The 25,494-nt window shown below is 44.6% G+C and overlaps 1 protein-coding gene and 1 pseudogene across 2 annotated transcripts in view; both read left to right on the top strand.

The window, feature by feature from the left end:
• The first annotated feature begins 8,004 nt into the window (after positions 1-8,004).
• DLGAP3 (DLG associated protein 3) overlaps positions 8,005-25,494 on the top strand; it is a 555,041-nt gene continuing 537,551 nt past the window's right edge. For both annotated transcript variants that reach the window (XM_060784572.2, XM_060784573.2), the window contains exon 1: positions 8,005-8,094. The gene's annotated coding sequence lies outside the window, so the exon portion shown is untranslated. The remainder of the gene's footprint in view (positions 8,095-25,494) is intronic.
• The window catches only part of LOC137094842 (small ribosomal subunit protein uS5 pseudogene), a 43,867-nt pseudogene continuing 32,630 nt past the window's right edge, over positions 14,258-25,494 (top strand).

The following is a 25,494-nucleotide window of genomic DNA, read 5'->3' on the forward strand; positions in this document are numbered from 1 at the left end:
GGTTTTTTCGGGCTATATGGCCATGATCTAGAGGCATTCTCTCCTGACATTTCGCCTGCATCTATGGCAAGCATCGTCAGAGGTAGATTGGTATATGTATTGGGGATTGGTATATGTATTGAATGTTTCCAGTCTGTTGGCCTGCAAGTACACTACCTCTGAGGATGCTTGCCATAGATGCAGGCAAAACGTCAGGAAAGAATGCCTCTAGACCATGGCCATATAGCCCGAAAAAACCTAAAACAACCCAGTGATTCCGGCCATGAAAGCCTTCGACAATACATTGCTTTCAAGTTGATTTTATGGCAGATCCATGAATGAGAGACCTCCAAGTCCCTTGTCTTCAGAAACCTCACTCAGGCCTTTCAGATTCAGGGCAATTATGGCTTCTTTAGTTGAATCCATCCATCTAGAACAGTGATTTCCAACCTGTGGGCTGCTGCGGCCCACTGGTGGGCCACAAGACCTAAAATAAGGTATGTGACTCTCGATTATTAAATATGCTTTTCTGGGGGTGAGCAAATGGCGACTATTGGATGGCATATGTTCTGTATCAGAAACTAAAGCTGGTGTGGTCTATCCAATGCAGTTTTCTAAACCAGCACCCCAAATAATCAAATTGAATCTAAAGTTGACCAAAAACCGATTCGTCATCCTTTTGGTGCCAATGTTGGAGAGTAGTCCCTGGTCAAAGTAGTCCCTGGTCAAAGTGGTCCCTGGTCAAAGTGGTCCTGGGTCAAAGTGGTCCCTGATCAAAGTGGTCCCTAGTCAAAGTAGTCCCTGGTCAAAGTGGCCCCTGGTTAAAGTGGCCCCTAGTCAAAGTGGCTCCTGGTCATGTGGTCCCTGGTCAAAGTGGTCCCTACTCAAAGTGATCCCTGATCAAGTGGTCCCTGATCAAGTGGTCCCTTGTCAAGTGGTCCCTGGTCAAGTGGTCCTTGGTCAAAGTGGTCCCTGGTCAAAGTGGTCCCTGGTCAAAGTGGTCCCTGGTCAAAGTGGTCCCTAGTCAAAGTAGTCCCTGGTCAAAGTGGCCCCTAGTCAAAGTGGCTCCTGGTCATGTGGTCCCTGGTCAAAGTGGTCCCTAGTCAAAGTGATCCCTGATCAAGTGGTCCCTGATCAAGTGGTCCCTTGTCAAGTGGTCCCTGGTCAAGTGGTCCTTGGTCAAAGTGGTCCCTGGTCAAAAAAAAGGTTGGGAACCACTGGTCAAGTGGTCCCTGGTCAAAGTGGTCCCTGATCAAACTGGCCCCTGGTCAAAGTGGCCCCTGGTCAAGTGATCCCTGGTCAAGTTTCCCTTGTCAAAGTGATCCCTGGTCAAAAAAAGGTTGGGAACCACTGATCTAAAAGATGGTCGTCTTCTTTTTCTACTTTATTATCTTTTCTGTAGTCTTGTCTTCTTGTGATCTGTTTAAAGTACAACAGTCTCAGTTTAGCCACAGAATCATACTGTCATACGTGATCCCCAAGGGCCATCCAATCCAACTCCCCTTTGCCACACAAGCCAAGCCTTCCATTTGAAAATTTTCAGAGGAGGAGACTCTGCCACACTTGGAAGTAATGTATCCCATTGTCAAACAGCTTTTACCATCAGGGAGTACAGGCTTGATTGGTTTTTTTAGGCATCCATGGTCCCTGCAGAATTCTCCTCCAGCATCACATTTCCAATGAATTGATTTGTTTGTGCAATCCCCAGTGTCTCCTTTCTTGGGGATTGGTCTATGTATTGAATGTTTCCAGTCTGTTGGCCTGCAAGTACGCTCACTTCATTTTGTTAGAGTTGATTTTTGCTTAAATAGTGCTTTAGGTGCAACTATGGTTGATACTGAATGTCCCAATGGCATGTGCTCCAACATTTCACAGATGAAAACTGGGACACCGATGGCAAGCAAAATTAGGCAGACATTATTTAATGAGGACGAAGACACGAGCTAGGAAACACTGTCACAGTTTGCTTTTGATCTCTACCTATCAGGTACTTCAAGACTCAAGCCAATCTCGTACTCCTTGCATCACCAAGCATTTCAGATCAACTAGAAACATCTTGGCCGAAGTATGGAAAGCCTTATGGATCTTTTGAAGGAAGATAAAGATGATTTGATTGTTGCTAGGTCTGACTATCAATCAATGAATATTTGAGTAATAATAAAAATGCAGTAGATGGAACTAGAAAGAGTTAGATAAAGTTGTTAAATATAACTGTTGATGTGCAGATTAGAAGTAAAGTGTTTTCTCTATCAGTTTTACATTCCTATTGCTCGGGTGTTGTTGCCTGTCCACTTTCTCCCTAAATAAATAAACAATTCTCCAGCTTTGAAAAGACCTACCTTACAACATCTCCATGAAAATACTCTACCTCTCTTTGCTGTCTTCTCCCCTTCTTTCCTTCCCTCCCTTCCCCTCCTTTCCTTTCTTTACCTTTTTCTCTTTCCTTCCTCCCTCCCTCCCTCCCCCCCATACACATGTCATCATTCTTTCCCAGTGACATCGCAGAATCATAGAATCATAGAATACAATCATAGAATCAAAGAGTTGGAAGAGACCTCATGGGCCATCCAGTCCAACCCCCTGCCAAGAAGCAGGAATATTGCATTCAAATCACCCCTGACAGATGGCCATCCAGCCTCTGTTTAAAAGCTTCCAAAGAAGGAGTCTCCACCACACTCCGGGGCAGAGAGTTCCACTGCTGAATGGCTCTCACAGTCAGAAAGTTCTTCCTCATGTTCAGATGGAATCTCCTCTCTTGTAGTTTGAAGCCATTTTTCCGTGTCCTAATCTCCATGGAAGCAGTAAACAAGCTTGCTCCCTCCTCCCTGTGGCTTCCTCTCACATATTTATACATGGCTATCATATCTCCTCTCAGCCTTCTCTTCTTCAGGCTAAACATGCCCAGCACCTTAAGCCACTCCTCATAGGGCTTGTTCTCATTTTAGTCGCCCTCCTCTGGATACATTCCAGCTTGTCAATATCTCTCTTAAATTGTGTTGCCCAGAATTGGACACAATATTCCAGGTGTGGTCTAACCAAAGCAAAATAGAGGGGTAGCATTACTTCCCTAGATCTAGACACTATGCTCCTATTGATGCAGGCCAAAATCCCATTGGCTTTTTTTTTTGCCGCCACATCACATTGTTGGCTCATGTTTAACTTGTTGTCCACGAGGACTCCAAGATCTTTTTCACACGTACTGCTCTCGAGCCAGGCGTTGTTCCCCAATCTGTATCTTTGCATTTTGTTTTTTCTGCCTTAGTGGAGTAGCTTGCATTTGTCACTGTTGAACTTCATTTTGTTAGTTTTGGCCCATCTCTCTAATCTGTCAAGATCGTTTTGAATCCTGCTCCTGTCCTCTGGAGTATTGGCTATCCCTCCCAATTTGATGTCGTCTGCAAACTTGATGATCATGCCTTCTAGCCCTTCATCTAAGTCATTAATAAAGATGTTGAACACGACCGGGCCCAGGACGGAACCCTGCGGCACTCCACTTGTCACTTCTTTCCAGGATGAAGAGGAAGCATTAGTGAGCACCCTCTGTGTTCGTCCACTTAACCAATTACAGATCCATCTCACCGTAGTTTTGCCTAGCCCACATTGGACTAGTTTATTTGCCAGAAGGTCATGGGGGACCTTGTCGAAGGCCTTACTGAAATCCAGGTATGCTACATCCATGGCATTCCCTGTATCTACCCAGCTTGTAACTCTATCAAAAAAAGAGATCAGATTAGTCTGGCATGACTTGTTTTTGATAAATCCATGTTGACTATTAGCGATGACCGCATTCGTTTCTAAATGTTTGGAGACAACTTCCTAACAATCTTTTCCAGAATCTTGCCTGGTATCGACGTGAGGCTGACGGGACGGTAGTTGATTGGGTCATCCTTTTTTCCCTTCTTGAAGATTGGGACCACATTGGCCCTCCTCCAATCTGCTGGAACTTCTCCCGTTCTTCAAGAACTCTCAAAGATGATTGCCAATGGTTCAGAAATGACTTCCGCTAGTTCCTTCAATACTCTTGGGTGTAGTTGATCTGGCCCTGGGGACTTGAACTCATTTAGAGCGGCCAGGTATTCCTGGATGACTTGTTTCCCAATTTGGGGTTGGATGTCCTCTAATCCCTCATCCACTCCATCTTGCTGAGGTTGAAGATGACTTTCTTTTTGTGAGAAGACCGAGGCAAAGAAGGCATTAAGTAGTTTTGCCTTTTCCCTATCCCCTGTCAGCATTGCCCCATCTTCTCCTCGAAGAGGCCCTATCGCCTCCTTGTTTTTCCTTTTTCTACTGACATAAGAAAATAAGCCCTTTTTATTGTTTTTAATGTCCCTGGCAAGCCTGAGCTCGAGGGCCACTTCACCTAGCAACAGCCTTTTGGGTACAAATGGACAAACATACAAGGGCTATCCAGAAAGTAAGGTTACAATGCTCATTGGTCTCGTGGGGAATTTTCTCGGGAGAAGTTGGTATCACTGCCGTGTAGTGAGAAACCAGCGGAAGCGAACGAGCAGTGCCACCCCTCAGTAGCTCATCGACTGGCATTGTGGTGTAGGTTAGAGATGAGCGTCCTCATTCTGTTTGCCTCCAAGTGTAAAGTTCGTGCTGTAGTATGCTACCTAAGTGCTAAGGGCACGAACGCTGCTCTCACAGCCCCAATCTTGCACCCAGTGACTATAATCTGTTCACTAAATTGAAGGAAGCCACAGGGAGGAGGGAGCAAGCTTGTTTTCTGCTTCCTTGGAGACTAGGACGCGGAACAATGGCTTCAAACTACAGGAGAGGAGATTCCATCTGAACATGAGGAAGAACTTCCTGACTGTGAGAGCCGTTCAGCAGTGGAACTCTCTGCCCCGGAGTGTGGTGGAGGCTCCTTCTTTGGATTCTTTTAAACAGAGGCTGGATGGCCATCTGTCAGGGGTGATTTGAATGCAATATTCCTGCTTCTTGGCAGGGGGTTGGACTGGATGGCCCATGAGGTCTCTTCCAACTCTTTGATTCTATGATTCTATGATTCTAAGGAACACCTGGGTGGAAAACGCTTTTCTGATGAGGAGGAGGTGAAAAGTGATGAACTGGTTGAAAAAGGCGGAGGGAAACTTCTATGACATAGGTATCAAAAAACTAATCCCACAGATGATAAAATGTATTGAAATGAATGGGGATTGTGTGGAAAAATAATTTAATACCTATGCTACAATCCATTTAAGTGATTAAAATATATTCATTCTTTGTATTGTATTGTTGAAGGCTTTCATGGCTGGAATCACTAGGTTCTTGTGGGTTTTTTCGGGCTATAAGGCCATGTTCTAGAGGCATTTCTCCTGACGTTTCGCCTGCATCTATGGCAAGCATTCTCAGAGGTAGTGAGGTCTGTTGGAACTAGGAAAAAGGGTTTATATATCTGTGGAATGGCTGGGGTGGGGCAAAGAGCTTTTCTCTGCTGGAGCTAGGTGTGAATGTTTCAACTGACCACCTTCATTAGCATTTGAAGGCCTGGCTGAGCCTGGGAAAATCTTTTGCTGAGAGGTGTTAAGATGTGCCTGGTTGTTTTCTCTCTGCTGTTTTGCTGTTGTAATTTTAGAGTTTTTTAATACTGGTAGCCAGATTTTGTTCATTTTCATGGTCTCTTCCTTTCTGTTGAAATTGTCCACATGCTTGTGGATTTCAATGGATTCTCTGTGTAGTTGTTGGTGTGGTCCAGCATTTCTGTGTTCTCAAATTTCTGTGTTCTCAATTTCAACAGAAAGGAAGAGACCATGAAAATGAACAAAATCTGGCTACCGGTATTAAAAAACTCTAAACAACAGCAAAACAGCAGAGAGGAAACAACCAGGCACATCTTAACACCTCTCAACAAAAGATTTTCCCAGGCTCAGCCAAGCCTTCAAATGCTAATGAAGGTGGTCAGATGAAACATTCACACCTAGCTCCAGCAGAGAAAAGCTCTTTGCCCCACCCCAGCCATTCCACAGATATATAAACCCATTGTCCTAATTCCAACAGACCTCACTACCTCTGAGGATGCTTGCCATAGATGCAGGCGAAACGTCAGGAGAAATGCCTCTAGAACATGGCCCTATTCTTTGTATTTTTTTAAAAAATCTTGTAACCTTACTTTCCAGATAACCCTCATACATAGAATCATATTTTGACTTTTGTATAGAGAGACAATTAAAACATACAGACATAACTGCCATGGCACAATGCTATGGAGTCCTTGGAGTTGTCGTTTGTCATTTTACAAAGTCTTTAACCTCTTTTCCCAAGAGTGCTGATGCTTCAAACCCAAGGATTCCACAGCATTGAGCTATGGTAATCAAAGTGGCGTTAATTCTAAAGTGTAGAGCCGGCCTGGGAAACAAGCAAGACCTGCTGAAATTCTCTCAGCTACGTAACCCCTAAAGGCAGAAAAACTATCTCCACTCTATTCTCTTTAGCTCTGGAATGATGTCAGATCCAGTGTCAGCGTCAACACCTTCAGCACCCTTTGCAAGCTGCCGTTTTGCATTTCCCACCACGATCTGAGATGCACACCAAGTTTGCTTGGGGGCTTGTGAGGAAATGTAAGGTGGCATCTCACCAGCTACACATCCGCAGGGACATTGTTAGAGTAAACTGCGCCCCAAAAGGTGCTATGAAGCGGAGATAAGCTTTCCAAACTCCTTCAGCCTCCAGTCCCAAGCTGGCTCCATTTTCCACTTGCCCAGAGGAAGCTGTGCCTTGGAGCAATTCCTTGGCAGGTTGAAGTAGGAGCAGGACAGGAAGGCACCACTCTGCTGCAGCCTTCTCTCAATTGCAAGTGCCAGCCCCACCACCATGGCCCCAGTCCCCAGAGGTCCCAGAGAGTTTTGCCACCCAAAGGCCTCGCTGGCTCCTGCCAAGTGGGCAGAGTAGCAGCTTGGAGCATCCTTTGGTGAGCCAAACACTCCCCCTGCCTGTCCTTTCTCCTCTCATTCTTGCTCGCCTAACTGAGCTGTCATGTTGTCCCCGAAGCTTTGATCTTCATCTTTCGCTTTGCGTGGCTCTTCCTTCCAACCCGTCCACAACACCACCCACCCATCTCCACCTCCCAAAAAGGCCTTGCTCTCCCCCATTTCAACCCGCTGCTTTTGTAGCTGTGCAACAAAGCAGAAAAACAGCAGGCAATTTGTTCGAGTGCCTAAAAATAAGCATCTGCTTCTCCCTTGAATGCAAATCTCTCAGCTTCTTCTCCTCCTCCTCCTCTCAATCCCTGTATCTCTCTCTCTCAATTCATCCTCCCTATATACCATCCCCTGAGCCATGCGCTTGAAATGTGCTCTCACATCTGTCCTTTGGACAGGAGGATTTGGACTTCCCCTGGTCTGCTGTGGAGCTGGATTCCCATTGTAGAGAAGAGAAGATAGAGACCAGAACTAAAGAGGGGAGGAAGAGAAGTTCCTTTGGATGTGCAAGCCAGACATAGCAGACAAGAGAGTAGGGAGACGAGGGGAAGCAATGGGATAAAACAGGGGCCAAGGAGGGAGTTGCACAGGGTCAGGCTTCTCACCTTCTCCTGCAAGTGAAAAGTAGTGCACTTGTCAATCAGAGGGAGAAATCCCCCCTTCCCCACTGCCCAATTCCTGGGAAATCCACCTCCGCATCTTCTCACTGTTCCCTCCCCCTTCCACCACCCCTTTTCCCTCCCTCCATCTCTCATTTTTTCTCAGTGGTTAGTAAGTAAAGGAACCTCAAGCCTCATCTTCTTCCAATTAACCCCTAAAATCTGCAGTGCAGGGCTGAGAAGAGGAGGAGAAAGAGGAAAGGGGAGGAAGAGGAGAAGGAACAAGCAGAAGAGCATCTTTGCAAGGAAGCCTCCACTCCTTCTTTCCCCCCCTTCTTCATTTCTTCTCTTCCTCCTCTCATCCTCCCTTCCACATACCTCAGTCCAACTTGGAGCCCCGAAAATCAATTTCCCAGCTGGCGGCGTGTGTCCCTGCGAGTGTGTCTCTGTGTGTGTGCTCCTCAGTCTCCAAAGGACAGCAGGGGGAGAGAGGAAGAGACAATCTTTCCAGAGGAAGAAGGGGATTTAAAAGGACAGTAGGATGTAGCCAGCTGCCAAGCAGAATCACCAAGCCTCAGTCGCCAGCAAACAAGGTAAGTGGATCTGTGTGGGATTTTTTCTTCTGCTTCTTCTTCCCAGTGGGGTCAGGAAATGTGGCTTTCAGAGAGGATGCTAAAAGGGGTGGGGAGCATGGCTTTGTTTCAAGGTAGCCAAACCGCTCTCTGGTAGAAAGCGTTGGCTTGGATCAACAGTTAGCCACTCATTCCCTTGCCAGTGGGCCATATAAGGTGGGCCATATCGAGGGTCATGTTGGGGCAGGCTGTATGTGGCCCATAGGAAGGGTGTGTGTGTGTCTTCATGCGTGCGTGTGCATGCCATGCTCGGTGCCGAATTCTCCACACGTTGCACTACGGATCGCGGGCTCCACGCCTGTCGCTATAAATATGCCATGTGGCGAAGCGAAACATGACTTGCCAGCAGCGATTTGGTCTTAGTGCCGGAGAGCTTGCGCTTCCTCTCGCCTTCCCATCCTCTGCCAAAATCCGAGCAGAACCTCCAGGGATATGAGATGTGAATCAAACCTTTGGCCAGATCCCATTGCATTAGTGGTTTCTCCCAAATGGATCCAGATTTTCCCTTTTACACATATACTAAAGAGAGAGAGTGTGTGGACCAGAGCTTGAAATGATCCACATCTCTTTCTCGCTTTCCTTCTCTCAGTTTCAGTCTCTCTCTCTGGTACTGATGCTTCTATTTCACATATCGTTGTCAGTGAGATTCAGGGTGTGTGACTTTCTTTTTTTTTAGGAATCCTTGCTAGGGATGTCTCACGTTGTCAAAACAGCATGAGAAGCTGTCACAGCTAAGAGATGAAAAGAAAGAGGAACTCAAATGATGTATCCAATTGCTGGTACACTTGAAGTCCAGGGCTCTTGTGGGTGCAATGAAGCTTCCTGTGTGCCTTAAGAGTCTATGGATCTATTTTATTTCGGGGGCATCTTTCTGTCAGGCATCTTTGTATGTGCCAGGTTAAAACTGTGTGTGTCAATGGTTGGAAATCAAAGGTTTCTTTTTTGGTTTCGATAGGAAAGCGAAAGTTGCCCAGAGTGGCAACTACAGCTGGGCGGCAGCCGCTGCCTTTGCCACGAATGCTGCCAGCCAATGTGCGGTACACAGCCGGTGGGTGTGCATGGATGTGGGCGGATGGATGGGTTTATTTCCAGAAGCTTTATAGCGCTACCTTTGATCTTTGGAGGAAGGATGCGCTCTTTTCAAGATGTATCTTCACATTGAGTCCTTTTTGTGACATGCATCCGGTCCTTTTCCCAATGCTGGCAATCCCAACATTATTAATGTACACATGCTACAGAGAACATTAATAGGCAATGAAGCAGGCAATCGTATTAGGATGACAGCTGGATTTAAAACAATTATAGAACACATCAGGAATAAAAAAAGGTATGATTTCTTCCATGCGGGCATTTCCTTTCTGTCTTGGGTTCAGCCCATCTAGACTTGGGTGTTCGGGGCAATGTGTATCATACTGTATTGAGCCAAGTAGTGGTTGGTAGATCCTTTAATACTGAGGCAATGAGTCTTCTTCAGGTTTTGGTGTAGCCTTTGAAGGAGTTGCCCAAGGTGCTGAATTCCAGTCTCAGAATTGGTTCAGCACTTTGGATAGCTCCTTTGCAGCATTCCAACCCGGAATGGATTTGTATTGTCAAAGGCTTTCATGGCTGGGATCACTGGTTTCTTGTGAGTTTTCCAGGCTGTATGGCCATGTTCCAGAAGCATTCTCTCCTGATATTTTGCCTGCATCTATGGCAGGCATCCTAAGAGGTTGCGAGGTCTGTTGGAAACTAGGAAAAAGGAGATTATATATCTGTGGACTATCCAGGGTGGGAGAAAGAACTCTTGTCTGTTTGAGGTAGGTGTGAATGTTTCAATTGGCCACCTTGATTAGTATTTAATAGCCTAGCAGTTTCCAAGTCTGGCTTCTTATAAACCCCTTTTCCTAGTTTCCAACAGACCTCACAACCTCTGAGGATGCCTGCCATAGATGCAGGTGAAATGTCAGGAGAGAATGTTTCTGGAACGTGGCCATACAACCTGGAAAACTTACAACAAACTGGAATAGATTCACTACCTCACTGAAACAGTAAAAGACACCTAAGAAAGAATGTGATGGGGATGATGGGAAGAGATGATGCTTTTATGCTGTGCATGGATTTCTTTGGGGGGATTGGTTGGTGACTTTCTGAAAAGACAATCCACCGGAGTCCTCAGATTTTCACACTGATAGAGCAATGGAGAGGCATGAAATCTCCAGTTATAGATAGACTGTCACCAGCCATGGAAGTTGCATTCATTGGACCTCACAATTAATTCCAAATGACAGACTTGTCCCCTTTGATTTCATCTTATTCCTCTTTTCTACAATCCTTAAATCAGCAGACATCATTTTTACATTCTTTAATTATGCCCGCTGGCTTAAGAGCCCTAGAAGGCAGAAATAAGATGAAACTGAAGCTATTTTCAGCTCAGGGATATGGCAGAGTTGTTGTCATTGCATGCCTTCAAGTCCTTTCTGACCTATAGTGAATCTAAGAAGACCCTATCAAAGAGTTTTATTGGCAAGATTCGTACAGGAGAGGTTTTCTCTGAGGACGAGAAAGTGTGATTTGCCCAAGGTCACTCTGGTCTCCAGAGATATAATCTAGTGCTCAAATCACGATACCATGGCAGCTTCGTACAACTTTATAAACGGTGTAGAAGAGAGTTGGCAATAGTTGTTTGTTTGATGGAAATGCCTGGATGAGATATTTTTATCTTATGGAATTGACTACCACAGGAGAAGAGTGTGGGGAAGTTCTTTGTCCAGCTACAAATCCCTACCGTATGGTGATAATGGGTGCATCTACACCAGTGGTTCTCAACCATCTTAATGACGCAATCCCTTAATACAGTTACTTGTGTTGTAGTGACCCCCAACCATAAAATTATTTTCATTGCTACTTCATAACTGTAATTTTGCTCCTGTTATGAATCATTATGTAAATATTGGATATTTAGGATGTATTTTCATTCATAGGACCACATTTAGCACAAATACTGATATGCCCAGATTTGAATACAGGCAGGGTTGGGGGAATTCATTTGTCATTTGGGAGTTGTAGTTGCTGGGATTTATAGTTAACCTACAATGTTAGCATTCTGAAATCCACCAATGATGGAATTGAACCAAACCTGGTGCACTGAACTAAAGACTGACAGGTTGCAGGTTGGAGTAGAGCCCCCGGTGGCGCAGTGGGTTAAACCCCTGTGCCGGCAGAACTGAAGACCGACAGGTTGCAGGTTCGAATCCGGGGAGAGGCGGATGAGCTCCCTCTATCAGCTCCAGCTCCTCATGTGGGGACATGAGAGAAGCCTCCCACAAGGATGATAACACATCAAAACATCCAGCCGTCCCCTGGGCAACGTCCTTGCAGACGGCCAATTCTCTCACACCAGTAGCGACTTGCAGTTTCTCAAGTCGCTCCTGACACGACCAAAAAAAAAAAAAAACCTGAACTCCCATGACAGAAGATACTGGAAGGGTTTGGTGGGCATTGAACTTGAGTTTTGGAGTTGTAGTTCACCTACATCTAGAGAGCACTGTAGACTCAAACAATGATGGATCTGGACCATACTTGGCACAGCTCCTCAATATCCCCAAATACGAACACTGGTGGAGTTTGAGGAAAATAGACTTTGCCATTTTGGAAGTTGTAATTGCTGGGATTTATAATTTACCTACAATCAAAGAGCATTCTGAACTTCACCAACGATAGAATTGGGCCAAACTTCCCACACAGAACCCCTATGACCAACAGAAAATACTGTGTTTTCTGATGGTCTTTGGCGACCCTTCTGACACCCCCTTGCAACCCCCCCCCCCCCAGGGGTCTTGACTCCCATATTGAGAAACATTGATCTACACTATAGAGTGAATGGAATTTGACATTACATTCACTGCCAAGGAACAATGCTATGGCATTATGGGAGTTGTAGTTTTGCAAGTTCTTTAGCCTTCTCTGCCCAAGAGTGCTGGTACCTCTCCAAATTATGAATCTCAGGATTCCATAGCATTGAACCACTGCTGTTAAAGGAGTAGCTGTGTCAATTGGACAGTGCAGATGTTCCCAATCCAGACCCATAGCCAGGATTTTGATTCGGGGGGAGCTGAGTTTGATTCGGGGGGGGGGGGAGTCTGAGTGAAAGAGGGTCTACCCTAGCAAACCTTTTGTATTGTTACCCCAATACCCCCATGCATATGGGTTATATTGAGCATGGAGGTGGATCTGTAATTGGTTACATGGACGAACCCAGAGGGTGCTCACTAATGCTTCCTCTTCATCTTGGAAAGAAGTGATGACCGGAGTGCCGCAGGGTTCGATCCTGTTCAACATCTTTATTAATGACTTAGATGAAGGGTTAGAAGGCAGGATCATCAAGTTTGCAGACGACACCAAATTGGGAGGGACCATCATGAGAACTTCGGGGGGGGGGGGCTGAAGCCCCTCAAGCTCCCCCCCCGGCTACATGCCTGTCCCAATCTATTTGTTTTAAGATCTTCAAAGAGTCAAGACAAATCAGAGAAGACAAGATTCTCAGTTGGATTTAATCATAAAGCTGACTAGTGAAACCCTCTTAGCCGGTGGCAGTTTACCTCTGAATCCCACTTGTTATGGAGAAATAATATAGTTTGACACTACATGGCTCAATGTTATGGAGTTGTAGAACATGTAGGCACTAGCACTCTTGGGCACAGAAGGCTAAAGATGTTGTAAAACCACATCTCCCATTATTCCATAGCATTGATCCATTGCAATTAAAATGGTGTCCAAATGCATTAATTATACACTGTAAGTGCACCCATGGAGGACAACTATATAAAAAGGCACTTGCCTTGGCTTTCTTTAGAAGATATTGGCTGGTCATAGTTTCAAAATACAACGTTGGCCTGATCCCTTTTAGAATCCAATAGATTTCATGTCTTTTCAGGGCAGTTCTCATCCAGAACATGTTTGCATCCTTATTTGGAATGGCATTTCCTCCAAAGGGTGGAAAACACCAGGTGTAGCTGTCCTCAAGTGCATCCACACTGTAGAATTAATGCAGTTTGACACCACTGCCATGACTCAATCTTATGGAATAAGGAGCCTTTGGTAGTGCAGTGGGTTAAATCCCTGTGCCGGCAGGACTGAAGACCGACAGGTCGCAGGTTTGAATCCAGGGAGAAGCAGATGAGCTCCCTCTATCAGCTCCAGCTCCTCATGCGGGGATATGAGAGAAGCCTCCTACAGGATGATAAAAACATCAAATCATCCGGGCGTCCCTTGGGCAACGTCCTTGCAGATGACCAATTCTCTCACACCAGTAGCGACTTGCGGTTTCTCAAGTCACTCCTGACACGACAAAACAAAATATCTTATGGAACTGTGAAAGTTGTAGTTCTGCAAAGCCTTTAGCCTTCTATGCCAAATAGTGCTTGTGCTTCAACAAACTACAACTCCCATGATTGCATAACATTGAGTGATGGCATGTACTGGCACCCCTCGTCTCCACTTATTCCCGACAATAACCCTATGAGGGAGACTACTATGGAAGACTATAGTTGACGCTAGACTCTATATAGGAATGGACCTCAATGAAAAACTTAGACATCAGATCTTCAAAGTCCCAAACCAATAGTCTAACCACTACACTGCTTCCATTCAGTGATCAAATGTCTGGAAGCAGCAACTTCTACGACAGTGTTTCTCATCCTGGGGATCGAGACCCAAAGGACGGGATCATGAGGGGGATTTCAGAGGGATCACCAAAGACCATCAAAAACACCTATTTCTGATGGTCTTAGTAACACTTTTGGCAGAGAAGGCTGAAGATCTCTCCATCTATCAAAGTGGAGTTGGTGAACTACAACTCCCAGAATTCAAAAACAGCCCCTCCTCCAATGTTGGCCATGTAGGTAGTGTGCCAAGTTTGATGCAGATCCGTTATGGGCTGGGTTCAGAGTGCTCTTTGATTATAGGTTAACTATAAATCCCAGCAATTACAACTCCCAAATGTCAAGGTCTATTTCCCCCAAACTACACCAGTATTCACATCTGGGCATATTGAGTATTCATGCCAAGTTAGGACCAGATCCATCTTCTAGATGTTGGTGAACTACAACTCCAAAACTCAAGGTACTTTGGGAAGTCTGACTTGGCGATGGTGGTCCATGCTCTGGTTACGTCCCGTACAGATTACTGCAACACTCTCTACGTGGCATTGCCTCTGAAGGCTGCCCGGAAGCTGCAATTAGTCCAGCGCTTGGCAGCCAGGCTACTGACGGGAGCTGGGTACAGGGAGCGCACAACTCCCTTGCTGAACAAGCTCCACTGGCTGCCAATTAGCTTCCGAGCACAATTCAAAGTCCTGGTTTTAACATATAAATCCCTATACGGTTCCGGCCCAGTTTACCTGTCCGAACGTATTCTCCCCTATGAACCATCAAGGACATTAAGATCTTCTGGAGACGCCCTGCTCTCGGTCCCACCACCTTCGCAAGCGCGTTTGGTGGGAACGAGAGACAGGGTCTTCTCTGTGGTGGCCCCTCGGTAATGGAGTTCTCTCCCGAGCGAGATTAGATCTGCCCCCTCCCTCTTGTCCTTCAGGAGGCTAGTGAAATCCTGGTTATGGACCAAAGCATTCTCAGAATAATGGCTGAGACTGATTACAGACCAAAGTGAGTGACCACGTATGGACTGAGTTGAACATGATTTTGACCTTGGCGATTTGGTATATATGTATTTTATCTATATGTATTTTAATCTTCTATTGTTGTATGATGTTTTAACTTGTATTAGTAGCATTGAATACTTGCCGTAAGTCGGTTGAGTCCCTCTACAGTGGTGAGAAGATCGGGATATAAACGTTTTAAATAAATAATAAATAAATAAGGTCAATACCCACCAAACCCTTTCAGTATTTTCTATTGGTCATAGGAGTTCTGTGTGCCGAGATTGATTCAATACCATCGTTGGTGGAGTAGAGCCCCCGGTGGCGCAGTGCCGGCAGGACTGAAGACCGACAGGTTGCAGGTTCGAATCCAGGAGAGGCGGATGAGCTCCCTCTATCAGCTCCAGCTCCTCATGCAGGGACATGAGAGAAGCCTCCCACAAGGATGATAAAACATCAAATCATCCGGGCTTCCCCTGGGCAACGTCCTTGCAGACGGCCAATTCTCTCACACCAGGAGTGACTTGCAGTTTCTCAAGTTGCTCCTGACATGACCAAAAAAAAAAAAAAAAATTGGTGGAGTTCAGAATGCTCTTTGATTTTAGGTGAACTATAAATCCCAGCAATTACAACTCCCACATGTCAAGTTCTGTTTTCCTCAAACTCCACCAGTGTTCACATTTGAGCATATTGAGTATCCGTGCCAAGTTTGGTCCAGATCCATCATTGTTTGAGTCCACACTGCTCTCTGGATGTTGGTGAACTACAACTCCAAAACGCAAGGACAATGCCCACCAAACCCTTTTGGTATTTTCTGTTGGTTGTCGCAGTTCTGTGTCCCATGTTTGATTCAAATCTATTGCAAGTTAACTATAAATCCCAGCAACTACAGCTCCCAAATGACAAAATCAATCCCCTCCCAACCTCACCCATATTCAAATTTGGGTGTATCGGGTATTTGTGCCAAATTAAGTCAATGAATATACATCCTGCATATCAGATTTTCTCTTGGTCCTGGGGGTTCTGTGTGCCAAGTTTGGTTCAATTCTATTGTTGGTGGAGTTCAGAATGCTCTTTGATTGTAGGTGAATTATAAATCCCAGTAACTACGACTCTCAAATGACAAAATCATCCCCCCCAGCAACCCCACCAGTATTCAAATTTGGGTGTATCGGGTATTTCTTAGACCTGGGTAACAACGCAAAAATTTGTTTCTAAAATCGATTTGTAATTGGGGTTTTTTTTTGTTTCGATATTTAAAATAATTACAAAACTTTCCCAAAAAAAAGTTTCGGTATTTACGAAATTTCGTAAATATTTACAAAACATTTTGTAAAGATGGCGCCCTTTTTTTTTTCAATATTTTTTAAATATTTTTTAAATTTAATTATTAATTTAGTAGAATAGGGATTAATTATTATTAATTATTATTAAGGAGGGAAGGCAGGCACTCACTCTGGCGGGCCCTCTCGCTCCAGCAGACAAGAGTTCTTCCTCCCACCCTGAACATTATTCCACAGATATATCAACCCCACTTGCCTAGTTTCCAACAGACCTCACAACCTCTGAGGATGCCTGCCATAGATGTGGGTGAAATGTCAGGAGAGAGTGCTTCCGCCCCTCTCGCTCGCCGCTCGCTCGCCCCTCTCGCTCGCCGCTCGCTATTATTATTAATAGGCAATGCTAAGCAAGCTGGCCAATTGCAACATTCAGGCAGGAAGCAGCCAGACCATGAAGCTGCAAGGCCATTCGATGCTCATCAAGCTGGCCAGCTGCAACATTCACGCTTGCCTCCAGCAGACAAGAGTTCTTCCTCCCACCCTGAACATTATTCCACAGATATATCAACCCCACTTGCCTAGTTTCCAACAGACCTCACAACCTCTGAGGATGCCTGCCATAGATGTGGGTCTGACTTGGCCACGGTGGGTCTGACTTGGCCACAGTAGTCCACGCTCTAGTTACATCCCGTTTGGACTACTGCAACGCTCTCTACGTGGGGTTGCCTTTGAACGGCCCGGAAGCTCCAACTAGTCCAACGTTCGGCAGCAATGATACTAACGGGAGCGGAGCGCAGGGAGCATACAACTCTTCTGCTGCACCAGCTCCACTGGCTGCCGATCTGCTACCGGGCTCAATTCAAAGTGCTGGCGTTGGCCTTTAAAGCCCTAAACGGTTCTGGCCCAACTTACCTATCCGAACGTATCTCGGCCTATCAGCCCGCCAGGACCCTAAGATCTTCTGGGGAGGCCCTGCTCTCTATCCCACCTGCTTCACAGGTGCGGCTGGCGGGTACGAGAGACAGGGCCTTTTCTGTGGTGGCCCCGCGGCTATGGAACGCCCTGCCCTTGGAGGTAAGATCAGCCCCTTCATTGATGATATTCCGAAGAAGATTGAAGACCTGGATGTTTAAGCAGGCATTTGGTTAACCCAATGCAACGAATGGTAGCTGACTAAAGGACTGGCAACATGGATGACGAACTGGATCACGTTTTTAGTTAAGAGTCGAACTGGATTGGTATTGATGTATGAATTGTGTTTTTATGTTTTTTATGTTTTTTATGCTTTTAACTGTATACTGTTGATTGTTATATTATGTTGTAAACCGCGTTGAGTCGCCGGCTAGGCTGAGAAACGGCGGTATATAAATATAGCAAATAAATAAATAAATAAATAAATGTCAGGAGAGAGTGCTTCCGCCCCTCTCACTCGCCGCTTGCCGCTCGCTCGCCCCTCTCGCTCGCCCCTCTCAGCAAGCATCGGCAGGCGGCCATCTTACGTATTTCCGAAATGGACGGAAATACAAAATTTTTTGGCGCCTGCCGTTTTGATATTTAAAAACACTTCCAGGTTAAAAAAAATGTTTTGTAATCGTTTCGTAATTCAAAAATTAACGAATTTTTTAACGAATTACGAATTAACGAAACGAATTGACCAGCCCTAGTATTTCTGCCAAATGTGGTTGAGTGAATGAAAATACATCCTGCATATCAGATATTTACATTCTGATTCATAACAGGAGCAACATTCTAGTTATGAAGTAGCAACAAACATAATTTTATGGTTGGGGGTCACCACAACATGAGGAACTGTATTAAGATTCTATTGAGGGATGGGCCTCAATGGAAAACTAAGAATCTTCCAAGTCCCAATATAATAGTATAACCACTATACTGCACTGCCATTCAGTGCTCAAAAATCTGGAAGCAGCAACTTCAATCCTAGTGGCAAGCAGTTCTAGAATTACTAGGGTGGTCTTTCCCAGAATGCCCTTGGACCACAAATTCTATCACCCCCAACCAGCATGGGGAGTCAGCTGTTTGGATGGGAATTGCAGTCTATCCTTATCTTATGAACCCAAGCTTTTAAAGGTTTGCTAGTGTTGAAGGAGCTGAAATGCGGCTTCCGAAGCTGATGCAAACAGTAACAGGGCTGCAGTTAAGACGTGCTAACCATGGGGAATAATTTATATTCATGTGTGTTACTGTGAGTTTTATAATTAAATTACTATTTTGATTAAGTTTCCCCCACCCCCTTCTGTCTATGAACTTTATAATTAAAAATAGGATTTTGATTAAGGTTCCCTACACCCCCAGTCTCTCTATGCACTCTAGTTACAAGGCATGTCGACAATGCAGGAACATGAAATAGTTTCCATTTTGAACTACAATTCCCAGAATCCCCAGTTGAGAGAGGCTGAGAATAGAATCCCCAAAAGTCACATTGCCTAATAATAATAATAATAATCTATATAAATAAAAATGTAATGTTCGTTTGGATGGGGGCGAACAAATTGAAATTGAATCCAGACAAGACAGAGGTGCTCCTGGTCAGTCGCAAGGCCGAACAGGGTATAGGGTTACAGCCTGTGTTAGACGGGGTCGCACTCCCCCTGAAGACACAGGTTCGCAGTTTGGGTGTGATCCTGGACTCATCGCTGAGCCTGGAGCCCCAGGTTTCGGCGGTGACCAGGGGAGCATTCGCACAGTTAAGACTCGTGCGCCAACTGCGACCGTACCTTGGGAAGTCTGACTTGGCCACGGTAGTCCACGCTCTGGTTACATCCCGTCTTGATTACTGCAACGCTCTCTACGTGGGGTTGCCTTTGAAGACGGCCCGGAAGCTCCAACTAGTCCAACGGGCGGCAGCCATGGTATTAACAGGGGCTGGACGCAGGGAGCACACAACTCCTCTGCTGTACCAGCTTCACTGGCTACCGATTAGCTACCGAGCCCAATTCAAAGTGCTGGTTTTGACCTTTAAAGCCCTAAACGGTTCTGGCCCTACATACCTATCCGAACGTATCTCGGCCTATCAGCCCACCAGGACCCTTAGATCTTCAGGAGAAGCCCTTCTCTCTATCCCACCTGCTTCACAGGTGCGGCTCGTGGGAACGAGAGATAGGGCCTTTTCTGTGGTGGCCCCCCGGCTTTGGAATGCCCTCCCTACTGAATTAAGATCAGCCACCTCGCTAATGGCATTTAGGAAAAAACTAAAAACCTGGATGTTTGAGCAAGTCTTCAATTGACCTTCGATGTGATGTTTTATCTGACCATGGATTAGCAATCAAGATAACGAATTGGATGATGATTTTAACTATGAGATGTCCCGATCTGTATTGGTGGCCCAATACTGTGTATGTTTTTTGTATGTATTTTTATTTTAATTTTATATGCTTAAATGAATTGTATATTTTAACATGTTGTAAACCGCAATGAGTCGCCGCACAGGCTGAGATATTAGCGGTATACAAGCATACCAAATAAATAAAATAAATAAATAAATTGTGGGATTACTAGAACTCAAAAACCACTGGACGAATTGACACCAAATTTGGACACAAGACACCTAACAACCCAATGCATGTCCTTCACTCCAAAAAAAAATTGATTTTGTCATTTAGGAGTTGTCATTGCTGGGATTTATAGTTCGCCTACAATCAAAGAGCATTCTGAACCCCACCAACGATGGAATTGAACCAAACTGGGCACACAGGTCTCCCATGACCAAAGGAAAATATGGGAAGGGTTTGGAGGGCTTTGGAGTTGTAGCTCACCTACATCCAGAGATCACTGTGGACTCAAACAATGATGGATCTGGACCAAACTCTACAAGAATACTCAATACGCCCAAATGTGAACACTGGTGGAGTTTGGGGAAAATAGAATCTTGACATTTGGGAGTTGTAGTTGCTGGGATTTATAGTTCACCTACAATCACAGAGCATTTTGAACCCCACCAACGATAGGATTGGGCCAAACCTCCCACACAGAACCCCCATGTGGGCCACAGCAACGCGTGGCAGGGGACGGCTAGTGGGTATATAAAAGAGAGACTTTTAAAACACTCAATTTGTGGATTCCTTCGATGCCAGACCACCCAGACTCTGGCTGTGAACTGGTCATCAACTGAGAAGGGTCAAGTATATATGTGTCTTGAAAGAATGATTTGTGGATGAGGCCTCTTGATGTCTGAAAATAAGTCTGAATAAATGTTCTGTGCATAGTGTTTAAAACCCAGATCTGGTGCCCATTATGTCGTATTAAAACTCCTATAGCCTGGTTCTCAACTTACCCATGTTCTCTGTAGCAAAAGAACTTTGTAGATTCATTGTTTTGGTGAACATTTGCGCTGCAAACAATTTATGAGTGTCTACGCTGCACAGATATACCCATTTCATGCCATTTCATGCCATAGCCAGAAAAAAATTTCGGGAGGGGTTGAAATTTGGGGGGGGGGGGGTTGAAAATTTCATGGGGGGGGGGTTGAAACCTGCCTCCTAGCTCACGCTGAAGCAAAGAGCACAGCAGGGGCAGAGCAGCCTTGCATAGCCTGCAGCTCCGCCCCTGTCAACCACCTCCACCAAGTTTGGCCTCCTTAATGAGAGCATTCAACACACACACCCCACAATGACAATAATAATAATAATAATAATAATAATAATAATAATAATAACCTTTATTTGTACCCCGCTACCAGCTCCCAGAGGACTCGGTGTGGCTTACAAGAGGCCGAGCCCCAATACAACAGTAAAAACAACAAAAGCAATACAGCAAAATAACTCAAAAACAAGGCAATAACATTAACAACACACCATGACGCAATTAAAATCTGTGGCAGGGCCAAATGTAATAATTAAAATTAAAAAGTGCTGGGCATGACCAGGTGAAAAGAGTAGGTGTTTGGAGGGGGATGGGCATGCAGATATCCTGGCTCTCTGATAAAGTGCGTTTGGGGACATAATGCTTGGAGTTTCCTTATTCTGGGAAGGCACACTGGAACAACCACGTTTTCAAGCTCCTCCTAAAAATTGCCAGCAATGGGGCTTGCCTGATGTCCTTAGGGAGAGAGTTCCAGAGTCGAGGGGCCACCACCGAGAAAGCCCTATCCTTTGTCCCCGCCAATTGCACTTGCAATGCAGGTGGGATCGTGAGTAGGGCCTCTCCAGATGAACGAAGAGATCATGTGGGTTCGTACACAAAGATGTGGTCACGCAGGTAGGTGGGTCCCAAACAGTGTGAATAAATTGTCAAGATTTGCCTGAGACAGTGCTTGCATCTCATAGACTTAGCATGGGGATTTGGTTAACCAGTTAACCAGTTAAAATTCATGAGTAAAGCAGGTTTTTTTAAAAATCGGAAACATTTCGGGGGGGGGTTGAACCCCTAAAACCACCCCCTCGCTACAGGCCTGACAGCTAGTAATAATACTAATAATGGATAGTCGATGTTGCAATTCCAGGTGACAGCAGGATTGAAGAGAAACAACTGGAGAAGATGACACGATATGAGGATTTAAAGCTCGAACTGCAAAACTCTGACACAAGCCAGTAAAGGTGGTCCCAGTTGTGATTGGCACACTGGGTGCAGTGCCTAAACACCTTGGCCTGCACTTAAACACAATCGGCACTGACAAAATTACCATCTGCCAGTTGCAGAAGGCCACCTTACTGGGATCTGCATGCATTATTCGCCGATACATCACACAGTCCTAGACATTTGGGAAGTGTCCGACGTGTGATCCAATTCAGCAGCCAGCAGAGTGATCATCTGCTGTGGACTCATCTTGTTGTGTTTCAAATTATAATAATAATAATTCTCCATCAATACTTTCCTACTAGTAGAGGATAGACAGCCCATATTACAAAGCATTGCGGAATTCTTGAGATTTTCACTATTCCCTTAGCTGTCTCAGAAGTCTCAATTACCATGTTATTTTGCCTTTGAATGAGATGGTAAGGCCAGATAGATCAATATAGATGGGTCTCAATCAAAAGAGAAAAGTGGATTATTATTGTTATTTGATACACAACAAGATTAGTACACAGCAAACAAGATCACTGTGCTGACTTTTGTATTCAATCGCACGTCAGACACTTCCCAAGTATCTAGAACTGTGTGATATATTAGCAAATGATGTGTGCAGATCTTAATAGGGTGGCCTTTTGCAGCTGACAGATGGAAATTTTATCAGCGTTGATTGTTTTGAGGTGCAGGCCAAGGTCTGAGTTGGCCATGATTTTATCTTCGCTAATGGTTTACATGCATTTTATCATATATTTTTTAATTGATTGTTTATGTATGATGTTTTAAAAGGTTTGTATAGTTAACATTGATGTTCTGTCGCGCGTTGGGCCTGTAAATAGTTGTCTTTAAAACAGGACGTGCAACCTTTGCCCAATGGGAAGCCATTGTACCCGAGGGACCGCCTCACCCCCTACCAACCCCAGAGATCTCTCCGTTCTGAGGACCAAGATTTGTTGGAAATTCCCAGTGTCAAGACCTTGCGTCTAACAGCAACCAGACGCAGAGCCTTCACAGCAGTGGCACCATCACTCTGGAATACTCTGCCACCTGAAGTCCGTGCCTTGAGGGAGTTACCAGCTTTCCGCAGGGCATGTAAGACATACCTGTTTCGACAGGCTTTTAATGTCTGATACTGCTGTGTTTAAATGGCTTTTAAATTTTGTTAGATTTTAGCCATTCTTGTAAGCCGCTCCGAGCCCCAGGGGAGTGGTGGCATATAAGTTCAAATAATAAATAAATAAATAAATAAAAAGAGAAGTTCTCATTCGTTAGATGGTTTGAGAAGTACAACAAAGCCTTTTATTAATGAACAATCAAACAGAAACTTCTCTTGTCTTCAGTAAAGTTAAGCAAATAATTCCAAGCTTTTAGGTAACTGGTGAATTCCTAATCTTGCCCACGAAGGACAGGCAACTGTCTTCAATAACTTCTTCTTTACTTTAAAGGAAAATCCCCGTTTTAACTTCTCCCAGGCTGACTGTAAACGTAAACCTAACTGATGTGGGCACCACTACCGGGTTGAACTGTGTCTCAAAGCACCGAGTGGACCTACCAGCAAGGCCTGTAGTCTCTTCAGCTGGAGTTCTTTGATCTTTAGGGCTGTTTCCCTGGAAAGTCTTTGGAGACTCTTTTCCTTCTGTTTCTGTTGGAATTTCTGTAACCCTGGAAATTCTTAAAGGTTGAAGCTTTTGTACAGGGGACGTTTACACACGTCCTGTATATTGGTTAACCTAGCTGAGACCAACTAAAAAAATGGCTCCCTTCCCTTCCCAATTGCCCCCAGCAAGGGGTGGGACCAAACTTAATGATGATGGACAGGCGGCTTGCCCTATAACTGCAACCAAAGAAGCCACCTATCTGCAGAGTCCCTGAAACTTAGGACTGCAAACAAACATTCAATGCAAAGCAAACAAAATTGGAGCTCCTGGTACAGCTGTACCAGAACAATTGAATTGTTGCCGTTAGCCGGTCTGAGTCCCTCCATGGGATATAAAAGTTTTAAATAAATAAATAAATAAATAAATTTAGACACTGAACCCAGTGTGCTGATCACCACTGGGACTACCTTGTCTGGCTTGTGTCTGAGTCGTTGCAGTTCTGTCTTTAAATCCTCATATCATGTAAGCTTTTCCAGTTGCTTCTTGTCAATTCTGGTGTTGCCTGGGATTGCATCATTGATGATCCACGCTTTGTTTTTTTCCACAGTTGAGTCAGGAATATTGTGCTCCAAAACTCTGTCTGTCTGAATTTGGAAATTCTAGAGTAGTTTGACGTGTTCATTTTCTGTAACTTTTCAGGCTTGTGATCCCACCAGTTTTTTTGCCACAGTTAGATTGTATTCGTGGAACAAGTTCCAATGGATCATCTGAGCAGCTGTATTATGCCTCTGCTTGTAGTCCGTCTGTGCAATCTTCTTGCAGCAGCTGAGTATGTGATCCATTGTTTTGTCTGCTTCCTTGCAGAGTCTGCACTTGGAATCTGTTGCCAATTTTTCAATTTTGGCTTTGTGGCATTGGTTCTAATTGCTTGTTTGTAGGCTTCAAGAATCAGGCCCACCGTCTCCTTTTTGTTGTTGTTGTTATATTATTATTCAACACAGAATCAACAGAATTTAAAACAAATTCAGTATTTATACAACATCCCATAAATATAAAATATTTATTAACACAAACAAGTGTGTATTTACCAAACAAAATTTAAGAAAAAGTAACCAAACACAAGGACAATACATTACTCTCCTTGTGGAGAGAAAAAGCGGGGCATAAATATATAAACATAAAAGAGAAATAAAACATGTAACACAAAAAAAAAAACTTCCAACAAAACTACTACAGTACTAACATACAGTAGGCTCGTGTAATCTGGGTAAACCTTAACCCGTTTCATGTCCTGTCTTTTAGTGGGAGCCCCGATCCATTTTTTGGGAGCCTCCCGAAATTGGGAGGGCAGACATCTGTTTTTGTTGTGGGGTGCCAAAAGATCCGTTTTCTATCAGCCCATTATGTGAGGGGGGCTTCCCAGGTTCCCCTTCCTGTCATTTTAGGCTCTTAAGCTGTTGCTACTCTAGAGAAGATGCACTCAGCTGCAGGCAGACACATACTTTAAGAATCCACTTGCCAGTGTGTTAGCAGGGGGATTCTGGTAATTGTTGTCCAGATCTGGTGTGGGGGAACACTGATACACTAAGAGCAACAAATGGTGGATTCTGGAAGATATAACCCAAAATTCTAAGTCTGCCTTTGTCACATTATACAAAAGACGAAAGGAGTGATCTATTTTGATAAGAGAGTGAAGTCGGATGCGATGTTTCCCTTTTCCACTGATAAGGAAGGAAAGCTACCCCTCAGAGGTTTTCTATAATGCCCTATGGAAAACCCTATGGCGGCCACAGACGAAGGACTTATAGGGAATGACAAGTAGACAACTGTGCCAGCCCTGGAGATGGCACGGCTCATTTGTATATTTACTCACTTTACTGTGCTATTAGACCACCCTACAACCTTCTCTGGGAGATTCAAGATACATTTAAAAAAATATAAAACATGAATGGGAAAACAATAAAGCAACGACAAGAGAGGCGGCAGGTCATAAAACCGAGATAAACCTAGCAGCAAAGAGTAAGAGCCCTACAGCACATAAACCCCAAGTAAAACCAGCAGTTGTGAAGAGCTAAGAATCTTTTTAAATGTGGTTCTGAGTTGTTTCTCACCGCCTGGTTGGGGTTGGGATTTTTATTATTTTTTGGCAGGGGATTATCCAGAAAGAATAGGCAGGAAAGAAGAGTACTGTTCTCCTTACTGTCTGTTCTGAGCTGGTAGGACATGTGAATTTGGGTCTCTTGTAGTGTAGATGTGCCTCCTTAATTGTGACAATGCATCCTACATTATCTAGTGGTTACAAATCAAACTACAGTAAACTAAG

The sequence above is a fragment of the Anolis sagrei genome, chromosome X (assembly GCF_037176765.1).
Source record: "Anolis sagrei isolate rAnoSag1 chromosome X, rAnoSag1.mat, whole genome shotgun sequence".
Lineage (NCBI taxonomy): Eukaryota > Metazoa > Chordata > Lepidosauria > Squamata > Dactyloidae > Anolis > Anolis sagrei.